Genomic DNA, 19,333 nt, shown 5'->3' on the forward strand with positions numbered 1-19,333 from the left:
AATTGAAAGTAAATTCCCTCAAGTTTAAGTTCCTTTTAAAAAGTACTCTTACCTAACTTTGCCTTTTTCTTCCTTCCACTTCCCAACAGACGTTTTAGTCCAACCCCAAATATCCTCTCTCAGCAAGATTCCCAGGACCTCATTGGAGCAGCTTACAGCCAGTCCCATCTCAGTAGTGACTTCCATTTTCTCTCGTGGTCCTTAAAGAGACGGAAGTTACTCTTTCTAGAAGTAACTTCTAAATGAATCAAGCTGCTATTTTATAGAGGTGTAAGGATTTGAGTATGTGTGTGAGAACACATATATTCATTTCATTTCCACTTTTCTGCTTCTCTTTTTAAAAATAAAATCATCTCCACTTCAGATGAATCTTTCAACAGTATATTTAAGTGTGTAAGAGTGTCTTTGTACTGGTAATTTTTTTCTTTGACATGAGCTACAGTTTTCTCAAGACACTGCATTCCTATTCAAGAGTACTGCAGGGATAAAGATTAGGTTTAATAAGTAAGAGTATTACCATATGAGAATTTTATCCGTGAGAGAAAATATAATTAGAATGACCCCTATGGAAAAGATTTTTCTTCTTGGTGATGTTTTATGAAATAAAGTTTATAAACTTCCTCTTCTGAGGCTATAGTTGTGAATCTTCCTGACCTACATTTCTTGGGTCCCCCCCACCTTGTACTTAATGACACACAACATAACCATTCACATGTATTACCTAATACAAGCAGAAAGAGTCAACACTTTGTGACTTAAGATAGCCAAGTTACCTAATTCAGACCCTAAATGTAGAAAAATCTGACTTGCTAAGTCCCCAGGAGAAGAAATAGTCATTATTTTTAAGCTTGAACTGGGTTTAATTTGAAGAATATGATTACTGGAAAATTACTTTTGATTTTTTTTTTTTTTGTCTTTTTTTCCCCATGACCTTGAAACATACGTGAAAAATTCAGAAAGCATTTGGGTTTCAATATAGTTTGTAAAATAGTTATGGGGAAAATGCTTCAGGATTTATCTCTGTCAACAGACATGACCTTGATGTATTCTTCCAAATGTCCTTTCTCAAAAGGGAACCCTCCTACACTGTTGTTGGGAATGTAAATTGGTGCAGCTACTGTGGAGAACAGGATGGAAATTCCTTAAAAAACTAAAAAGAGAGTTATCCTATGATCCAGCATAGGGATCTATGGGAAACTGCACCAGCCTGAGGAACTAACTGGATGGGAAGGGTTGGGATAGGACTTTGAAAATAGAGTCTAACCTAAACTCTGCCATTTAGTAACCACGTGCTACTTAATCTCACTAAGAATCGATTTCCTTACCTGTAAAATGAGGGGAGATAATTACTCATCCCATAGAGTTGTACGAATTAAATGGGGGGACATCTAGCGCACTACACATATAATGGGCATTAAAGGTAGTCTGCCTGAGGTGGCATCGTGTGACCACAGGCAAGTTGACCTCCATGTGCTTCAGCCTCATCATCAGTTAACTTGGATAATGGAAGTCTTTACTCCATGAGTTGTATAAAGACTAAAGGAGCTAACACAGGGAAAACACTTAAAATAATTCATATGGTGAATGCTCAATAAATGTTAGCTATTATTATTCACATTAAAAAGAGCTTTTTCCATCGTCACAACTTCTGCTCTGGCAGCACAGAAGAAGAAAAGCTGCTAAGCTTGTGTCTACGGAGGGAAATTTAAAATGATAACAAAGAGTTGAAAAGGAACAGAAATCTCTCTGGCTATAGAATGAATTTCTTTTTACATCATCAAAGGAAGATCCTACTGCACAGATCCTTAACTGACCATAAGCCATCACTGCAAGTTTTCCTGACGTAATAGCTTTGTGTGTTCAATTGCAGGATAAAGTCACTGAATAGTTTTATGTTTGTTGCTTTTATTTTTAATATAGTAGGGAGACTTTAATGACTGGAACATTTTACTATAATTTGTACTATGATTTGAGGTTTCATGAACCTCAAATTTCAAAATCTCAAGTGTCTCCAGAAAGAATTGTTCTTATATAACCCTAGCCTTTAAATTGTCTCATGGTCACTTGAATGATGGTGAAGTGTTGAGCTGAAGGTTGTTAATTTAGCTTGTTTTTTTTTTCCTAGATACCCCTTGAAACTTTACAGTCCTTGATGTTTTGATTTAATAAGTATTTTTGAAAGGCTACTATGGGCAAGGCACTTGATAGGATCTGTAATTGAAACAACTCTTGTTCTCAAGAACCTAAAGTTTATTAAATAAGATATGTGAAAATCTATAATATAGAGAAAAAAGTAAAAAAATAAGTAAAAGGCAAAATAAACAGAAGATGTCTGGGAAGTTACAAGACATACCCCTGACCAGGGGAAGTTTAAATGCATAGAAAAAGAAGATTTTAGTGGGCTTTGAAGAAAGAACAGGATTTGGAAATACAGGGGAGAGAAATGGGAGAAAAAAAAATTCTAGATGGAAAAAACAAGAGCAAACTTACACAGATGTGAAAACATGGGGCACATTTGTGGACCAAATAGTTCAGTTAGGCTGAGTGATTGGATTTTTTTTCCTCCCACAATTTTCTTAAATTGAGATATAACTCACAAACTATAAGATTCACCTTTTAAATGTGTACAATCTACTGGTTTTAGTATATTCACAAAGTTAACACAATGTCACACTATCTAATTTCAGAATATTTTCATCACCCCAAAAACAAACCTCATACTCTTTGCAGTCACTTCCCATTACTTCAGGGGTGGCTGGCCCACCCAGTGAGCTCCCAGTGGAGTCACAGGTGCTTGCTGTTGGAAGCCCTTGTGTGGACAAGCACAGCATGGTGAGTGTGGAGGGGATACTGGCAGGGAATCTACTACATATGACACATGTGGCTTTAACCTCTGTCACAAATCTGTATCTCTAGCCTTGATTTCTTTCTGTAACCACTTGAATGTTCCACAGAAAGATGACAAATTCAAAGTGTCCCTAAATGAACTCACCTTTTCCTTGAAACCTTTTCCTTTTCCTGTATTTCCAGTCTTAGTGCATAGTAATACCATCTGTTTAGTCATCCAAGACAGAAACTTCTTAGTCACCTAAACTCCTTTTCCCTGTTCTCCAAATCCAATTGGTGACCAAGTCCCATCAATTTCATACCATCACATCTCTGTGTTGTATGCCCTTTCTTCTTTTCCACAGCTACTGTCTTAGTTCAGGCTTTCGTTAGCTCTCACCTGATCCACTGAAATGACCATCTAAGAGTTTTCCTTGCTTGAATCTTCTGTAATTCATTATCCACTCTGTCATCGGAGTGATAGTTCTAAAATGCAGAATTGATCATATGATTTTCTGAGCCTAACATTATTCAATAGCTAACCAATGTCTTTATTGTGCAGACTCTCTAGCACGGCATATAATGGACCTCCTCCTGCTTTCTCTTACTGCTATTCCTCATTTCTCACATACCTAGCACCTTAAGCAGTGGCAGACTGCTGGCTGTTCCCAGCATATTTTTGCTGAGGTGATACCTGTCTCTCATTTTCTACCTGGTAAGCAATTCCAAGACTTATTCAGTTCAAGCTGTCCTCTAAGATGCCTTTCCTATCCACTTCAGGTCAGATGGGAATAACCATTCTTTTCTTTGTGCTCCAAACATAATCCTTCCATAGCACCCGTGATGCCTTATGACACCACAGTCTCTCTTACTAAACTGTAAGCTCCTTGAGAGCAGGGGCCATACCTAATTCCCTATATCCCTTGCAGAGTGCCTTGCACAGTCTTAGTTGCACAGACAGGGTTGAATACTAGAGATCTGGGAGTTATTGCATAGGGTGGAGAATGAAAATACGTGAAGGGATGAAATTACCCCATGGGAGGCCTGGGGGCAGGAATAACATTTACTGAGGTCCTACTATACAGAAGGAGGCAGAATTCTAGGTTTGATTTCAGAGCCTCTGCACCTTTCACTAATCATATAAGGACTGAAGGAGGTCCAACCTATTTGGCAATAATAAGTTAATAATTTGTTGACTCTGGTGAGAGAGGTGTCAAGAGAAGATTCAGGGCTAAAGCCAAACTGCAGTGAATTGAGGAGGTAAACAGATGATGAAAAAAAGACATAGAGAGTCCACTGGTAGTTCTCAAATTTTCAGATTTCAAGGACAAGTCAATTCATAAAAAGCCAGAGACTAACTGAGGTGCCAACTTCTCGTTTTACCAACTGAGAACATAAAAGTAAAGCAAGACCTCAAAATCACCAATCGTTAGGGGAATGCAAATCAAAACTAAGTGAGACACCACCTCATACCCAACAGGATGGCTACTGTCAAAAAACAGAAAATAACGTGTTGGTGAGCACGTGGAGAAACTGGAACTCTTGAGCACCATTGATGGGAATGTAAAGCAGTGCAGCAGCTATGGAAAACAGTATAGCAGTTCCTCAAAGGATTAAAAATTAGAATTACCATATGATCCAGCAATTCCACTTCTGGGTATATAGCCAAAAGAATTGAAAGCAGGGTCTCAAGGAAACCATCAACAAAATGAAAAGACAGCCTACTGAATTGGAGAAAATACTTGTAAATTATATGACTGGTAACAGGTTAGTATCCAAACCATATAAACAGTGCATAAAACTCAATATCAAAAAAAAAAAATAACCTGATTCAAAAATGGGCAGAAAACTTGAATAGATATTTTTCCAAAAAAGATAAACAGATGGCCAATAGGCACATGAAAAGATGCTCAACATTGCTAATCATTAGAGAAATGCAGATCAAACTCACAATGAAATAACATCTCACACCTGTCAGAATGGCTATTCTCAAACAGTCTATAAAAATAAATGCTGGCAAGGATGTGGAGCAAAGGGAAACCTTATACATTGTTGGTAGGAAGGTAAATTGGAGCAACCACTATGGAAAACAGTATGGAGGCTTCTCAAAAAAACTAAAAATATAACTACCACTTGATCCAGAAATTCTACTTCTGAGCACATATCTGAAATGAAAATACTAATTCAAAAAAAAATGCACCCCAATGTTCATAGCATTATTTACAATAGCCAAGATATGGAAGCAACTTATGTGTCAATTAACAGATGAATGGATAAAGAAGATGTGGTATCTATATACAGTGGAATATTACTCAGCTATAAAAAGAATGAAATTTTGCCATTTGCAGCAACATGGATGGACCTGGAGAGTATTATGCTTAGTGAAATAAGTCAGACAGAGAAAGATGAACACTGTATATTATCGCTTATATGTGGAACCAAAAGAAATAAAACAAGTGAAGGAATATAACAAAACAAATAGATTCACAGATATAGAGACAAACTAGTGGTTACCAGTGGGGAGATAAAAGAGGGGAGAGGAAAATAGAGGTAGGGAATTAGGAGGTACAAACTACCATTTATAAAATAAATAAGCTACAAGTATATATTGCACAGCACAGGGAACATAGCCAAGATTTTATAATAGCTTTAAAAAGAACCTATAAAACCTATAAAAATATCAAATTACTGTGTTTTACATTTGAAACTAATATAATATTGTATATCAACTATATTTCAATTAAAAAAAAGCAGGGTCTCAAAGAGATATTTGTACACTCATGTTGATAGCAGCCACCCAAGTGAACGAATGGGATAAGTAAAATGTGGTGTAGATATACAATGGAATAATACTTAATCTTAAAAAGGAAGGAAATTCTGATACATGTGGCAACATGAACCTTGAGGACATTATGTTAAGTGAAATAAGCCAGTCACAAAAGATATTGTATGATTCTTACATGAAGTACCTAGAATAGTCAAATTGATGGAGACAGAAAGTAGAATGGTGGTTGCCAAGGGCTGGAGGGAGGAGGGAATGGGGAATTGTTTCATGAGTGCAGAGTTTCAGTTTTGCCAGATGAAAAGAGTTCTGGAGATGGATGAGGTGATAGTTGCACAACAACGTGAATATGCTTAATGCCGCTGAACTACAATCTTAAAATGATCAAGATGGTAAATTTTATGTTATGTGTGTTTTGCCACAATTAAACAACAGAGTATGACAGTTAAAAAAAAAACTCAGGAAACTACACCAATTATTATGTTAATTAAAATATGTAACATCAAATATGAAGGATGACTATAAAAATACTAAAGCTTTTTGATTAAATACAATTATTTTATTAATAAAACATTTTTCTTAATTTTCTCATTTTGTGACAGACTGAATAGGCATAGTCATGGGCAGGCATTAATACGGAACTGGCACTTGAGAACTGATGGTGCTAATAACATTAAAAATAAAAGCAAAGGGAAAGAGGGCAACAATTAAAGAAGGGGGCAGGGTCAAGGGAAGACCATTGCCTGCCTGCTGTTATTGGTCAGGCTGTACTGTTACACACTAGGATGAGTCACATATTTTTTCATATTTCTGGCAGGCACGACTTTGAATAATCATGAGGTATTTGTTTTCAGACATTCAATATATTACTGAGAACTTAGGATGCTGCCAGGTCCCTGCTCTTCTAAGGGTTATATCATCGAAGTCTTTCACACATGTAAAGCATATGCTAAAGATGTGTGCCTGCATGTGTGTGTACTATAAAATGATAGTGTTATGTAACTTGCTGCATAACTTAGTAAACATACGAAATAGTAGCACACAGAGATATATGTAATCAGGCTATTATCTAGCTACTATACCATGTTTCCCCTTATATTTTCTGTCTCTAAAAATCCTGAATGATAATTTTTACTGTATCCTATACATACGGCATGGGCCTGAATGTCATTCCTATCTGAACCATTAGCTTGTTTTCTGGTTGGTGTTCATTTTCTCTATTATTTTTTTTAACATTTTTTTTTTCCAATTGAAGAATCTTCTCTATTCTAAGAGTAGAATTGAAAGTCACCATTTTGACTTAGAGTAGAATGAAGATGCCCAGTTTTATGGCCGCTTCCTTTGCTTTTGAGTTTCTCACAGCACACTTTCTCAAATTACATCTTTACTTCTTCCTAGTTTGTAATACATATTTAACTTGCAGCTATTAGAAGGATTTTCTTCAAGGACTAAACAAATATATTATGAAATCTATTCAATCTCTTTTGCTCTCTTATAGATCTCTAGATTCAAACTTCAGTGTTCTCCATAGTAGATATATGTGCCTGACTGAGCGAGGACTGCAAAAGATCAAGGTTTGGCCAGTGACAGAAGGGGATTAGCTTTACTAAAATTATGTGCTGAATAATTTAAGCTTCTTTTAAAGGAAAATTTAGGCATATTCTTGGCCTGGTGCTGCTGCTGAGCTCTGTTGAAATGCTTTTTCAAACATCCATCCTATCCTAAATTTAGGCAAAAATAAATATATATATAGGAATATATGTGGTTTAAGGCAGAATTTGGGTTCTGTTGCAACTTTCTATTATTATTATTAACAACTATGTGTGGCATAGTCAGCATTTTTTTTTTTTTAATGACTGCTGCTGTTTTCCGTGAATTTGTGTCATTTTATTTGCTTTCTTAACATTCTGTTTTTGAATCCGTGGAAAGAAATTTTAGAGTCTTTCTTCCTCTTTCATTTAAGACTGTTGGGCCTCACCGAATCTTAAAGACAAGATTTTTTTTTTGGTATGACTTGAAAATTACTCTTCAAGTGATTGTTCTTTCGTGAAAAGTCAGAAAGGGCCTAATTAACAATCACAATTATAATACTGCTTCAAGATTACAAATTTGAAAGAAAGAATGCTTTTACAGTTAAATCTATCTGTGGTCTGTGTAGCCTCATCAGTAGAAGAAACTCACAATTCCATATCATTAAAACATAGATACATAGAATGTGACACCTTGGAAAATCCATAAATGACCCCAAAGCAAAAGATAACTAAGTGCCTCAGTCTTGACTTTAGATTATGTTAATTTACATTTTAGTATTTAATTTTTTTGAGAAAAATCCACATTTTCCCCTTCTAACACATATGGTATTCAATAATCTGATTAAAAGAGAGAAAGCAATACAAAACAAGTATTCTGCTTAAAATTTGGAAATAAAATAATTTCAAAGGTGTCTGGTTTTACACTCAGTAAGAGCTTATCTCAGGATATTCAAAATTAAATTTTACTAGCTGCTTAAATTTTCTCCTTTGAAACTGGAAAAGCCTTTAGGTTAGCGTAGAAGTATGCTGCCTGCATTAAGTTAGCTTTACGTGTTGCTGGGCAGGTTACTTAACCTCCTTGTGCTTTAATTTTCCTAACAGTAGCAATGAGGATCGTATCTCTCATTGTACTCATTTATAGAATTAGAGGATTTTTTAAAATGTGCTATTGACACACCGAACATCTTGGATCACAGTTTTAACTTATATCATAAAAATTTAGCTAGTATCTTTGGAAGCAAGTTCTTGAGCTAACAACTTTTTGTCTTTCATGTATTATTGATTAACATATTACAGAAATTGGTGCCTTTTCACCTATGGTATCCTAAGGTGCAAAAAAAATATATAGACACAATTTTTTGAATAAAAAGTAAAAATGTATACACAGTATGTATATATATCTTCCATAACAATGAGTTGTTGTAACTCCACATTACAGTCAATTTTGTCATTGTATAGATCAGAGTTGTCTATTCTGTGAGCTGGAAAGAGATGAAATTTCTCTTTGGTTCTTTGTGTTTTGATTCTCTCTGACACTATCTCCTTAAGTGGATTAAAATTCCTTACTAGAGATTCATCTTTCTTTTGGATTTTGAAGACTTTTGGTTTTCTGAGCCCACAGGGAAAAACTGGTATTTAAAACAAAAACCAAAAACCAAAAAACAAAAAAACCAGAGCAGGACAAAATTAGTAAAGGAGTGAAAGGAATTTTATTTGGGGCCAAGATTAGTGTTGGTGAAAGGAATCAGGGTTTACGGAGAATGTTCTTCCCTTCTTTGAGAGGAGAGTGAACTGTTATTCTAAAGGGCTGGGAAGGGAGAGGGCCAAAAACCAGAGGAAAGGAGATTTTTTTTCCTAACTTTTATTGCCACCGTGACTTGACCTCTGATCTGGTGAAAGGAGTTGGGAAGATTTACAGGAAATCTGGATTCCTGAGATTTCTAGGGAACAGCAAAAGTCTGACTCTGTACTGCGGAAGCAAACATCTTAATTTTTTATTCCATTATTCAAAGCAGTGGTGGACAGATTTGGGCAGGGATGTAATGTGGGCCTCTTGATGTTCTCTGTGGTTTTTGTTAATGTACTTCTCAGAGTGTGTGATCAACACAGTGGTTCTCAGCCCTGCTGGAATCACCTGGGGAGTTTAAAAAAAACCTGATATCTAGGGCACACATGAGACTAATCATATCAGAAGCTCTAGCGTGGCACCTAGGCAACTTCGTTTAAACAAAAAAAGTATTTCAGATGATTCTAGTATGTAGTTACAGTTGAAACCATTGGCTTAATGTTTTATCTCTCCTAGGTTAAATGCTTTGGTCTCAGGATTCCTTTACAGTAGTAACAATTATCGAGGGCCACTAATAGCTTTTGTTTATGTGGATTATTTCTATTAATACTTATTGTATTGAAAATTAAAACAGGCATTTTATAAATTTTTAATTATGGATTTGTTTTAAGACCATAGAAGTATTACAAGTTAAATAATGCATTGTTATGGAAAAAATTGCTGTGTTTTCTAAAACAAAAAGAATTTCATGAAAAGATTGGTATATTTGAACATTTAAATTTTTTTCTTTAATATCTGACTTATTAGAAAACAACTTGATTTGTTTATGCATTAAATCTGCTGTGATATGTTGTTTTGGTTGACGTATATGAAGAAATTGTAGCCTCACACAGATATATAGTAGGAAAAGGAAAGAGTATTTTAATAGCCTCTTCAGATAATTATGAATAATCTTCTTTGCTATTGAAACAAAACATGATGAATGGTAATGTCATAAAAGTTGGCGGTAATGGATCTTTTCTCTGTGATGGAGCATTTGGAAAATATTGGTTCACTGAGTTATGCAGGTATTCCAAATGTTGGCCATTTCATTATATATAATTTTTAAAAATCACATTTGTTAAAATAACTGACTTTGTCAGAAAAGCTGTTACATATCAGGGAACTGTTAAGCTTATGATAGCAGATACAAATTTTATAAAATTCCAATTTTCGCTTGAAAGATCCAGTTTTATTCTTGGCAACACATACTGTCTATCAGTTATTGTCCTTGAAGGCATAGGCACACTTTATTCATTTTGAACAAATGTCTGCCAAATAGCCAAGCCTGAATAATCGCCGAGTATCAGTCGATTATTCCTTCAAGTAAAAGTAGAATTTTATGGAAAAAAGCAGAGAGCTCACCACGCAACTCAAAACAATTGTTCAAGTGCTTTTCCTTGAGACTTGTCCGTCAGTACACAGCAGAAACACAATAATCAATTAATCCAAGATAAATGAGAAAAAGTGGTAAAAATGAACAAAGAGCCATAAAAAACAATAAAATAATGCCATTTGATATTCTTAAGTGAGACTGGCTGTTTTTCTTTTCTTTTGTCTTTCTGTCTGTCTTTTTTCTTTTCTTTTTTTAATGTGTAGGGCAGTAAAGAATGCAAGGATTACAAGCACAGTTTTTTTTTTAACAGTACAATTTTGTGTTCTATCTTGACAAGTGCTAAGATGCTAGCAATTTTACCCACCATTGCTTTATTGCTTTTGCAACATCAGTGCAAGTTAATATAGTAAAAAACCAAACCTTGCTTTTGTATTATTATAAAAATTGATTTGACCTTGCAGACTTCCAAAAGGGTCTTAGGGAATCCCCAGAGGTCCACGGATCATATTTTGAGAAATGCTTTTTTAATACAACTTTCTGGTCATTACTGCTCTAGTCCAATAGTGTCACTTTAAAGGTAAGACTAGGTGTGTGAAAATCCTAACACTGAACTAGATGGTGAAGAGCTTTTTTAGCAGTTGGGTCCTTAATGTGCTTCAAATCACAGTATAGAATCTATACTGTTACAGAAATGGCAGGCCAGCCAATAAACAAACACCACTTGGAGGGAGGGTTGGAGTATTCAGGTTTATTATGCCGGCGAGCTCAGAGGGGCTATCGCTCCAGAGCTCTGAGCGCCTCCGGGAAGTGTGAGTGAGGGTTTTAGGGTTTTGAGGGTTTTGGGATCCATCAACCATTGGGTGAGTACAGCTAGGCAGTACCATAAAAGCAGAAGCAAAGGGTTGCTTGCAGTAACCCGAAACCAGTCTAGCGAGGTGAAACTTAAAATTCATGAGTTAACTTAAAATTCATGAGTTAGCCCAGCCCAGTCTTGGCCCAGCCCAGTCTTGGCCCAGCCCAACCTTTTCCTTCTCATTCCCCTCTCTTGATGCTTTTACAACCCAGGTTGGGGTAAGCATCATCCTCCATCTGTTGTAGAGGCTCATAATTGGAAGCTAACATCTGGAGCTTTATAGCCTCTATCCGTTCACTGACGAAACAGATCAAAAAAATTTAAGATACAGGGCCCAAATAGTAGAGCTGCACAAATTAGGAGCAAGGGACTTATGAATGGTGCCAGCCAGGAAGTCCAGCTCCAGGGGCCTGTCCATGGGTCCTTGTCCGAAATATATTTTCTCTGTTCCACCCAGTCCTGCAACTCCTGGACCATCCCTCTTTCGATCCCTGATTGGTTGGCATAAAAACAGCACTCTTCGTTAAGGAAGAGGCATAGTCCCCCCTTTTCAGCAGTGAGTAGGTCTAGACCCATTCTGTTCTGTACTACCTTGCCCAAGGAGTCAACCCGATTTTGCAGAGCCCCCAGAGTTTCTGCCACATGTTGGAAGTCTTGAGTAAATTCTCCTGTAATGCTAATAATGGTAATGGGAGGATGAGGCTATGCCACCAATTCCAGTGCCTACCCCTGTTGCTATTCCAAGTCCTATGAGCAAGAGGATCAGTTGTATGGCCCGCTTCACTCTTCTTGGCTGTTGGTGAGCAACAACTGGGATGGGAAGGCTCTGGTTGCTGGGCAGAATATCTATCCAGAGGGTGAGATAGGCTAACGCACATAGCCCTGTCCAATTTGCGGGAAGGCATCGGTAGGCAAGCTTGCCACACACGAGATAAGTCCCAACATTGGGGGGTTGAACACCAACCTTGGGTGGGTTGGCAGCCCTGTTCCATACAGTGAGAGGTCTTATTACATTGATTTACGGTCAGATTGCCTTCTAATAGACTGGTTCCATTGCTGAAATAACATTCTGGTGCCTTGTAGGCGAGCTGTACCCAGCTTAGCCTAGGACTCCTAGCGGTAGAAGTGGTATCACCGTTAGTCGTGGTGAAAACCTTAGTGAGGTTTGCCACAGGCAGAGCTAGGTGCTGGATGGGACAGGATGCAAGCAAAGCCAGCAATCTTGTGCCAGGTTCAATTGGAGTGATTGAGAATCCCATGGGCCGCAGCCAACAGCCCATCTATATGTGGGTCTAGGCTTTGGGGCTCTGTCAGAGATGGTAATTTTAGTGGGCCCCTCTGTGGTGGAGAAGGGGGGCCCACAAAATCAAAATCTTCCTTGTCTAGTTCGGGATCTGGATACTGTCTACCCTGTTGTGTTCTCTGGGGCGTGCTGCTTAATTCATTTCTCATGTCTTCTATCTCCTCATCCCAGTGCCCACTGGTCAAAGACACCAGTAACATCAGTAGCATTAACCCTATGATTATCTTAGACATAATGCTTCAGTGATGAAACTAGTTATAACAAGGTATAAAATAGCTATCAGGATCTTATGGCCTATATTCCAGTCAGGTGAGGCGGTGCTGGCCGGCTCCATTGCCAATAAGCAGGCTAGTACAGCAAACAAGGAAAAAGGCAAAGGAGCACAAGAAGAATACATTCAGCAGTTTCGCTGAGTTTTCCTCAGGCTTCAGCCATGCATTGACTAGCCAGCTTCCGGGTGTGTCTAGAGCAGGGCTTATTGATCCTTTTCTGATCTCTCTTGATCTTGATCTTGAGCGGGTCCCCTGGGACGCTCTCAATTTTCCAGGGACACTCTGTCTGAGGTGAAGTCACTCTCTTAACCCTGGAGTGGTGGATCCACGGGACGATTCCTGCAACCTTAACAGCTGTTGGGGTAGTTAGTACAACTAAATATGGTCCCTTCCACGTTGGTTTCAGGGGTTCCTTTTTCCAGTCCTTCACTCATACTTGGTCTCCCAGTTTGTGGGGATGCACCTGGATTCCTAGTGAGATGGGGGTTCTTTCTATTACCCAACTCCAGATCTCCTGTAAGACTTGTCCTCACCCGTGTAACTGGCAATGGAGCTCTAAATTTCCTGCCTCTGGGGTGGTGTTTCCTACTTTGACTATGGGCGGGGGCCACCCATAGAGAATCTCAAATGGGGAGTACCTGATGTTAAATCTTGGGGTGCATCAAATTCACAACAGAGCCAAGGGCAAAATGTCCACCCAAGGGAGCTGAGTTTCTTGGCTGATTTTGGTTATAATTTGTTTCAGAGTCCTGCTCATTCATTCCACTTTCCTGGAGCTTTGGGGTCGGTATGTTGTGTGTAAATTCCAATGGATGTTCAGTGCTTTTGCCACTCGTACAACCTCTGCCATGAAGGCGGGTCCACTGTTGGACCTGATGGAGGTAGGCATTCCAAATCAAGGGATAACATTCCTGAGGAGAACCTTTGTGACCTCTCTTGCTTTTTCAGTCCTGATGGGGTAGGTTTCTACCCATCCTGTGAAGGTACAGATCAAAACCAGTAGATATTTATATCCCCTACTGGGCCCAAGTTCAGTAAAGTCTACTTCTAAGTCTTCGAAGGGAGCCAGTCCGCATTGTTGTATTCTCATTGGCCCAGTAGGTCCTCGCTTTGTGTTGTTTTGAGCACAGAACAAACAGCATTGAGAGACTGATGCAAAGTGGGGAGTCTAGAAATCAGGAAATATCACTTTAAGAGGGTCTCCAGAGCCATTTTCCCATGTGGGTGGCTTCATGTTTTTGTTTGACTATGCAGTAGGCCAGATGCTCTGGGATGAATATTCTCCCACCTGCCATGACCCACCATCCATCCTTTCCTTTTTTACCTTGTTCTGTTTGTGCCCACTTGTTTTCATCCTGGCTATATTTGGGGAAGTGGGTAACTCTGGCACTGCCATAATTGTGGTCACCGGCTATTCCCAGGCAGCTACCTCTTTTGCCTTTTGATCAGCCAGCCTGTTACCTTGGCTCACAGGGTCATTTCCTTTTTGGTGTCCCTTACAATGGATAACGGCCACTTCCTTCAGATCCCATACTGCCTCCAGTAACTATAGGATTTTTTTCTTTGTTCGTGATTTCCTTTCCCCCGGCAGTCAAAAGTCCTCTCTCCTTATAGATGGCTCCATGTACATGAAGGGTTGCAAAAGCATATTTGGAGTCTGTATATATGTTGACTCGCTTTCCTTTTCCTTCTCTTAGTGCCTGGACCAGAGCCCAAATCTCTGCTTGCTGGGCAGACCATCCCGGGGGAAGGGGTTCTGCCTTGATCACATCGCAGGTTGTTGTGACGGCATATCCTGCCCGCCATTGTCCATCTTGCACGTAACTGCTGCTGTCCATAAAGAGCTCCAGGTCTGGGTTTTGGAGGGGCATGTCAGTCAGAACAGGCCTGCTTGCGTATACTTTTTCAATGACTTCCTCACAGTCATGGTCAGGCTGTCCTTTCTCTTAAGGTAGGTAAATGGCTGGGTTTAAGGTTCGTACAGTCTCCAGGCACACCCTTGGATTCTCACATAATATCTCCTGGTAGTGGGTCATCCTTGCATTCGTTATCCACTTGTAACCTGGGCTGTTCATCAGTGTCACCACGGAGCAGGGCACTCTTATGTTTAAAGTCTGTCCCAGCGTGAGTTTGTCTGCCTCATTGACCAGGAGGGCTGTGGCAGCGAGGGCCCACAGATAGGGTGGCCATCCTGATGCCACTGGGTCCAGTCTTTTGGACAAATAGGCCACGGGGCGCTGCCATGGTCTCACATTCTGAGTCAGGACTCCGAGAGCGACCTGATCTCTTCCATGTACAAACAGGTTGAAATCCCGTGTCACATCTGGCAGACCCAATGCCGAAGCCTGGATCAATAATTCTTTTAGTTGCCTGAAGGCATTTTCTTGTTTAGTTTCCCACTGGAGGGCTTCCTTCCTTGACCCAGCAGTAGCCTCTTATAGGGGCTTGGCTATCCTTGAAAATCCAGGAATCCAGATCCAGCAGGAACCGGCTGCACCTAGGAATTCCTGTAGTTTCCTTTCTGTCTGTGGTCTTGGTGTGGCGCAAATAACTTGTTTTCGTTCTGGCTGCAAGGCTTGGTGTCCTTTTGAGATAATGAATCCCAGGTATTTGACTGTCTTCTTGCAGATTTGGGCCCTTTTCCACGAGACCTTGTATCCCGTCGTCTGGAGTAACTCCAGAAAGGCTCGAGTTCCTCTCCAACAGTATTCTTCTCCTGGACTGGCTAGTAACAAATCATCCACATATTGGAGCAGGGTGCAGTTCAGCATTTCCCCAGGGAATTTTACAAGGTCTGTGGCTAGTGCCTCTCCAAACAGGGTGGGTGAGTTTTTAAACCTCTGGGGAAGGCGCGTCCAAGTCAGTTGGGTTTTCCTCCCTGCATGAGGATCCTCGCTTTCCAATGCGAATATGGGGTGGCTCACCAGTGAGAGCCAAAGGCAGGAGAAAGCATCTTTAAGGTCCAGACATGTGAACCATTTGGCACTTGTGGGAATGAGGCCTAGGAGAGTATATGGGTTTGGCATCACTGGGTGTATAGTGATGGCTACTTCATTGACCTTCCGTAGGTCCTGTACTGGTCTAAAGTCTGTTCCTTCTGCTTTCTTTACTGGGAGCAATGGCGTGTTCCAAGGAGATCTGCATTCAGTTAATATTCCCTCTTGCCGTAGGTGCTGTATGTGCTTCTGGATTCCTAGGTGTGCCTTTCAAGGCATAGGGTACTGTCTCTGCCTGACTGGGCTAGCCCCAGGCTTGAGGTCAATTACTAGTGGTGCCTGATTACATGCTAGGCCTGTGACCCATTTTCAGCCCAGACCATTGGGAACTCTTTCATGAGCCCATCAGGGTTTTTCTGGGATTCACTATTTTCATACAAATGTCATTCCTCCTCTCAGAGAATGGAGATAGCCAGGATCATGGACTCTCCCTGGAGGGTCAGGTGTGCCTGTTCTCCGGGGATGAAGTTGATTTGAACCCCCAATTTAGATAGAAGATCTCTTCTGAGCAATGGTATCAGGCATTCAGGCAAGTATAAAAATTTACGTGTCACTAGATGGCCCCCTACTTGACAGGATCGTGGTTGGCAGAAATGGCGGGCAGTTGAGTCCCCAGTAGTCCCTATAATGGTCACCTTTCTCTTGGTCAGGGGGGCTATAGGCTGGGTCACCACAGAATATTCTGCTCCTGTGTCCACCATAAAAGTCATTGGCTGGCTCCCTATCAACATCTTCACCCTGGGCTCCTGGGGGCCCAGGGGCAGGGAGCCCGGTCCTTCCTATTCTGAGTCGATTCCAGCCAGTCTGATGAGGTAGGTAGGTAGGTAGGCTTCTTGAGGGGTGCTCTCTTCCCATCCTTTCTGTTTGGGCACTTGTTCTTCCAGGGTCCTGTCTCGTGGCAGTATGCACACTGGTCTCGGCTCAAGGGCATCCAGGGTCGGGGTCCCCTTATCCCAGGTGGTGCAGGATTCTGGTCGAAGCCTATTTTCCCCAGGGCTGCTGCAAGGAGTGCTGCTTTCTGCTTCATTTGCTGGTTTGCTTCTCGTTTGACTTCCCGTTCTCGGTTTACAAAAACCTTGTTTGCTACTTCCAGCAGCTGTGTAGCATTCATCCCTGCGAATCCAACCAGTTTCTGGAGTTTCCAGCGTATATCTGGGCACGATTGGGCAGCGGTGACCATCCGCTGGTTTTCTTGGGCCTCAGGGTCAAATGGGGTATAGACTCGGAATGCTTCACAGAGTCTCTCATAGAAGTCAGTGAGTGTTTCGTCTGGCCTCTGGATCACCGTGGTTGTATCAGACTATTAGTCGGCTTCTTGGCTCCTGCTCTTAGTCCTTGTAGGATGGCGTCTCGGTACTCATGCAGTGCTTCTCTTCCTTCTTGGGTGTTAAAGTCCCAATTTGGTCTGGTGTCAGGGGCCGCGTCATGGTCCACCCCTCAACATCCAGTGTGTCCCCGGGGGCTTGGCCCTGTAGCCATTTTTGTGTTTCAGTGAGAATGCGTCTTCTCCTCCGTATTGAAAAGGGTCAGAAGCAGCTGGCAAACATCTTCCCAGATGGTCCAGTGAGAATAAAAGATAGACTCTACAAGGCCAATCATAGCCTGTGGTTTTTCAGCGTAGGAAGGAGTATGATGGCGCCAATTGAGAAGGTCTGTAGTGCTAAAGGGTTGGTAGTAGAATATGGGGCGCCCGGGTTGAACAGTCCTGTCTTCCCCAACTTTCTGTGGCCCATGTGTCTCCCGCAGTGGCATTTGGAGGGCCCATGGTGCTGGTCTCCCAGCTTGTGCTGAGCAGTCTCCTTCCTACCGGCTCAGGCTAGGGGTCAGGCTCTGCCTCTGGGTCCTCAGACTGGGGAGCTGGTGATACAGGTGGTGGCAGTGTCTCCAGTGGGACTGGAGGTGTCAGTGCCCCGGGGACATATGGAGGGGGCAGGCCTGTCTCATCTTCTGTGTCTCCCTGGAGAATAGGCTTTTCTCTATCTGTCTTTTTGGCCTGCACCGGCTGAGCTGCTAGTATCTTGCACTGTCCAGGTCCATTTGAGTAGAACTGAATCCATGGGGGTAGAGTCTGGGCAATATTCTGCCAGGAGTCAATGTAAGGGAATTGATCTGGGTGGCCTGGGGTTCAAGTAATTATGTGATAGACTGCTCGCACTGTTGCTAGGTCCAAAGTTCCTCCTGAGGGCCATCTGACTCCAAAGGCCGGCCATTCAAGCTCATACAAAGTACAGAGCTTGCCAGGGGCCATTCGAACTCCATAGTCTCCTGAGAACCCCTTTTTGAAATTCTTAATCGTGCAGTCTAGGGTGGTGGGTTTTGACTTTGAGCCTCCCATTTTGTCTAGGTGTTTTAAGGATGGTAAGTCTGTTGCTTTGGGTGCTTGGGAAGGTAGCCTTTATATCTCCTCCTTCTCCACTCTTCAAAGCACTGGAGTTCTCAGAAGGACCGCTCTCTTGCTGGCTCTGTGAGTCATTTGAAGGCTAACTTGGTCAAAGAGTCAGGGCTCCAGCCATGGCTGACGTCACTAAAGCCTAAGGCAAGAGCTAGCTCCAGCGGCTTCCTCACCAAATCCTTCCTATATCCTGAACTAACATACCAAGGACTGGGACTGATGGTTGATGGCTAGACAAATGGACTAGAAAGGGGACTTCTAAGGCCAGGTGAGCCCAGTCTTGAAGAAATCTCTGTTCTAAACTCAAGTCCTGAGAGTCTGAGGTTAGGCAAAAGGGACACCCATTAGGTCAGTTCAGGAGCTGGGACAGCAAGTCTCAGGTGTTCTGTGACAGAGATAGGTAAGAGACTTTCTCAAAGAAATGGCATCCTAGCCTCCGGGGGCACAGGAGGCACTGACTCATTGGCCGTTTTATGTCCCTTTCCCTCCGGTGTGGCCACCCTGTGCCGGTGTCGCAGACAAGACAAGGGAGGGATTTCGCTGCATCCGCCTGGCTGATCCCCTCGTGAGGACTAAGGTGCCTCTTAGCTTTGGTGGGTCAGTATAAACTTCTGACTCCGATCCCTGAGGGGACGATACCGCCCTGAGGTGTATGAGGTCACCACAGAACTGCAGGTTGGGACTCACTCAGACTGTAGCCAGAAGCTGTGGAGCTACAAACTTGAGCCTGATCACACACTTTTCAGGCTGCACATTCACACATACACACACATATATAGAGGTTAACAGTCCTCCCACATTATCCTGAAACCTGGTGCACCATTCGGGTGCAGGAAGGGATCAGCCTCCTCTTCTGTCCACTGGGACAGGACCTGATTTTAATCCTGGGGTCCTACCTTGTCTGGACGGTTGCCTGGTGAGTCTGTCTGTCCCTCCACCGAGTCTGGCTGAGGTCTGGCCTCACGGGGGGCTGAGCCACCGTGGCGAAAGAGAACCTGGAATACCGTCGGGTGGTGCCACCTTGTTTGTCGCCAGAGTCTTGTCCCCTGATTGGCCAGAACCACCAGTCCAGCAGCTCAAGGGGCTGGCATATTGTTGAATCTCACTGGGGCCTCCAGAAATGTTACAGAAATGGCAGGCCAGCCAAGAAACAAACACCACTCGGAGGGAGGGTTGGAGTACTCAGGTTTATTACACCGGCGAGCTCAGAGGGGCT

Source organism: Camelus ferus, chromosome 15 (genome assembly GCF_009834535.1).
Source record: "Camelus ferus isolate YT-003-E chromosome 15, BCGSAC_Cfer_1.0, whole genome shotgun sequence".
NCBI classification, from domain to species: Eukaryota; Metazoa; Chordata; class Mammalia; order Artiodactyla; family Camelidae; genus Camelus; species Camelus ferus.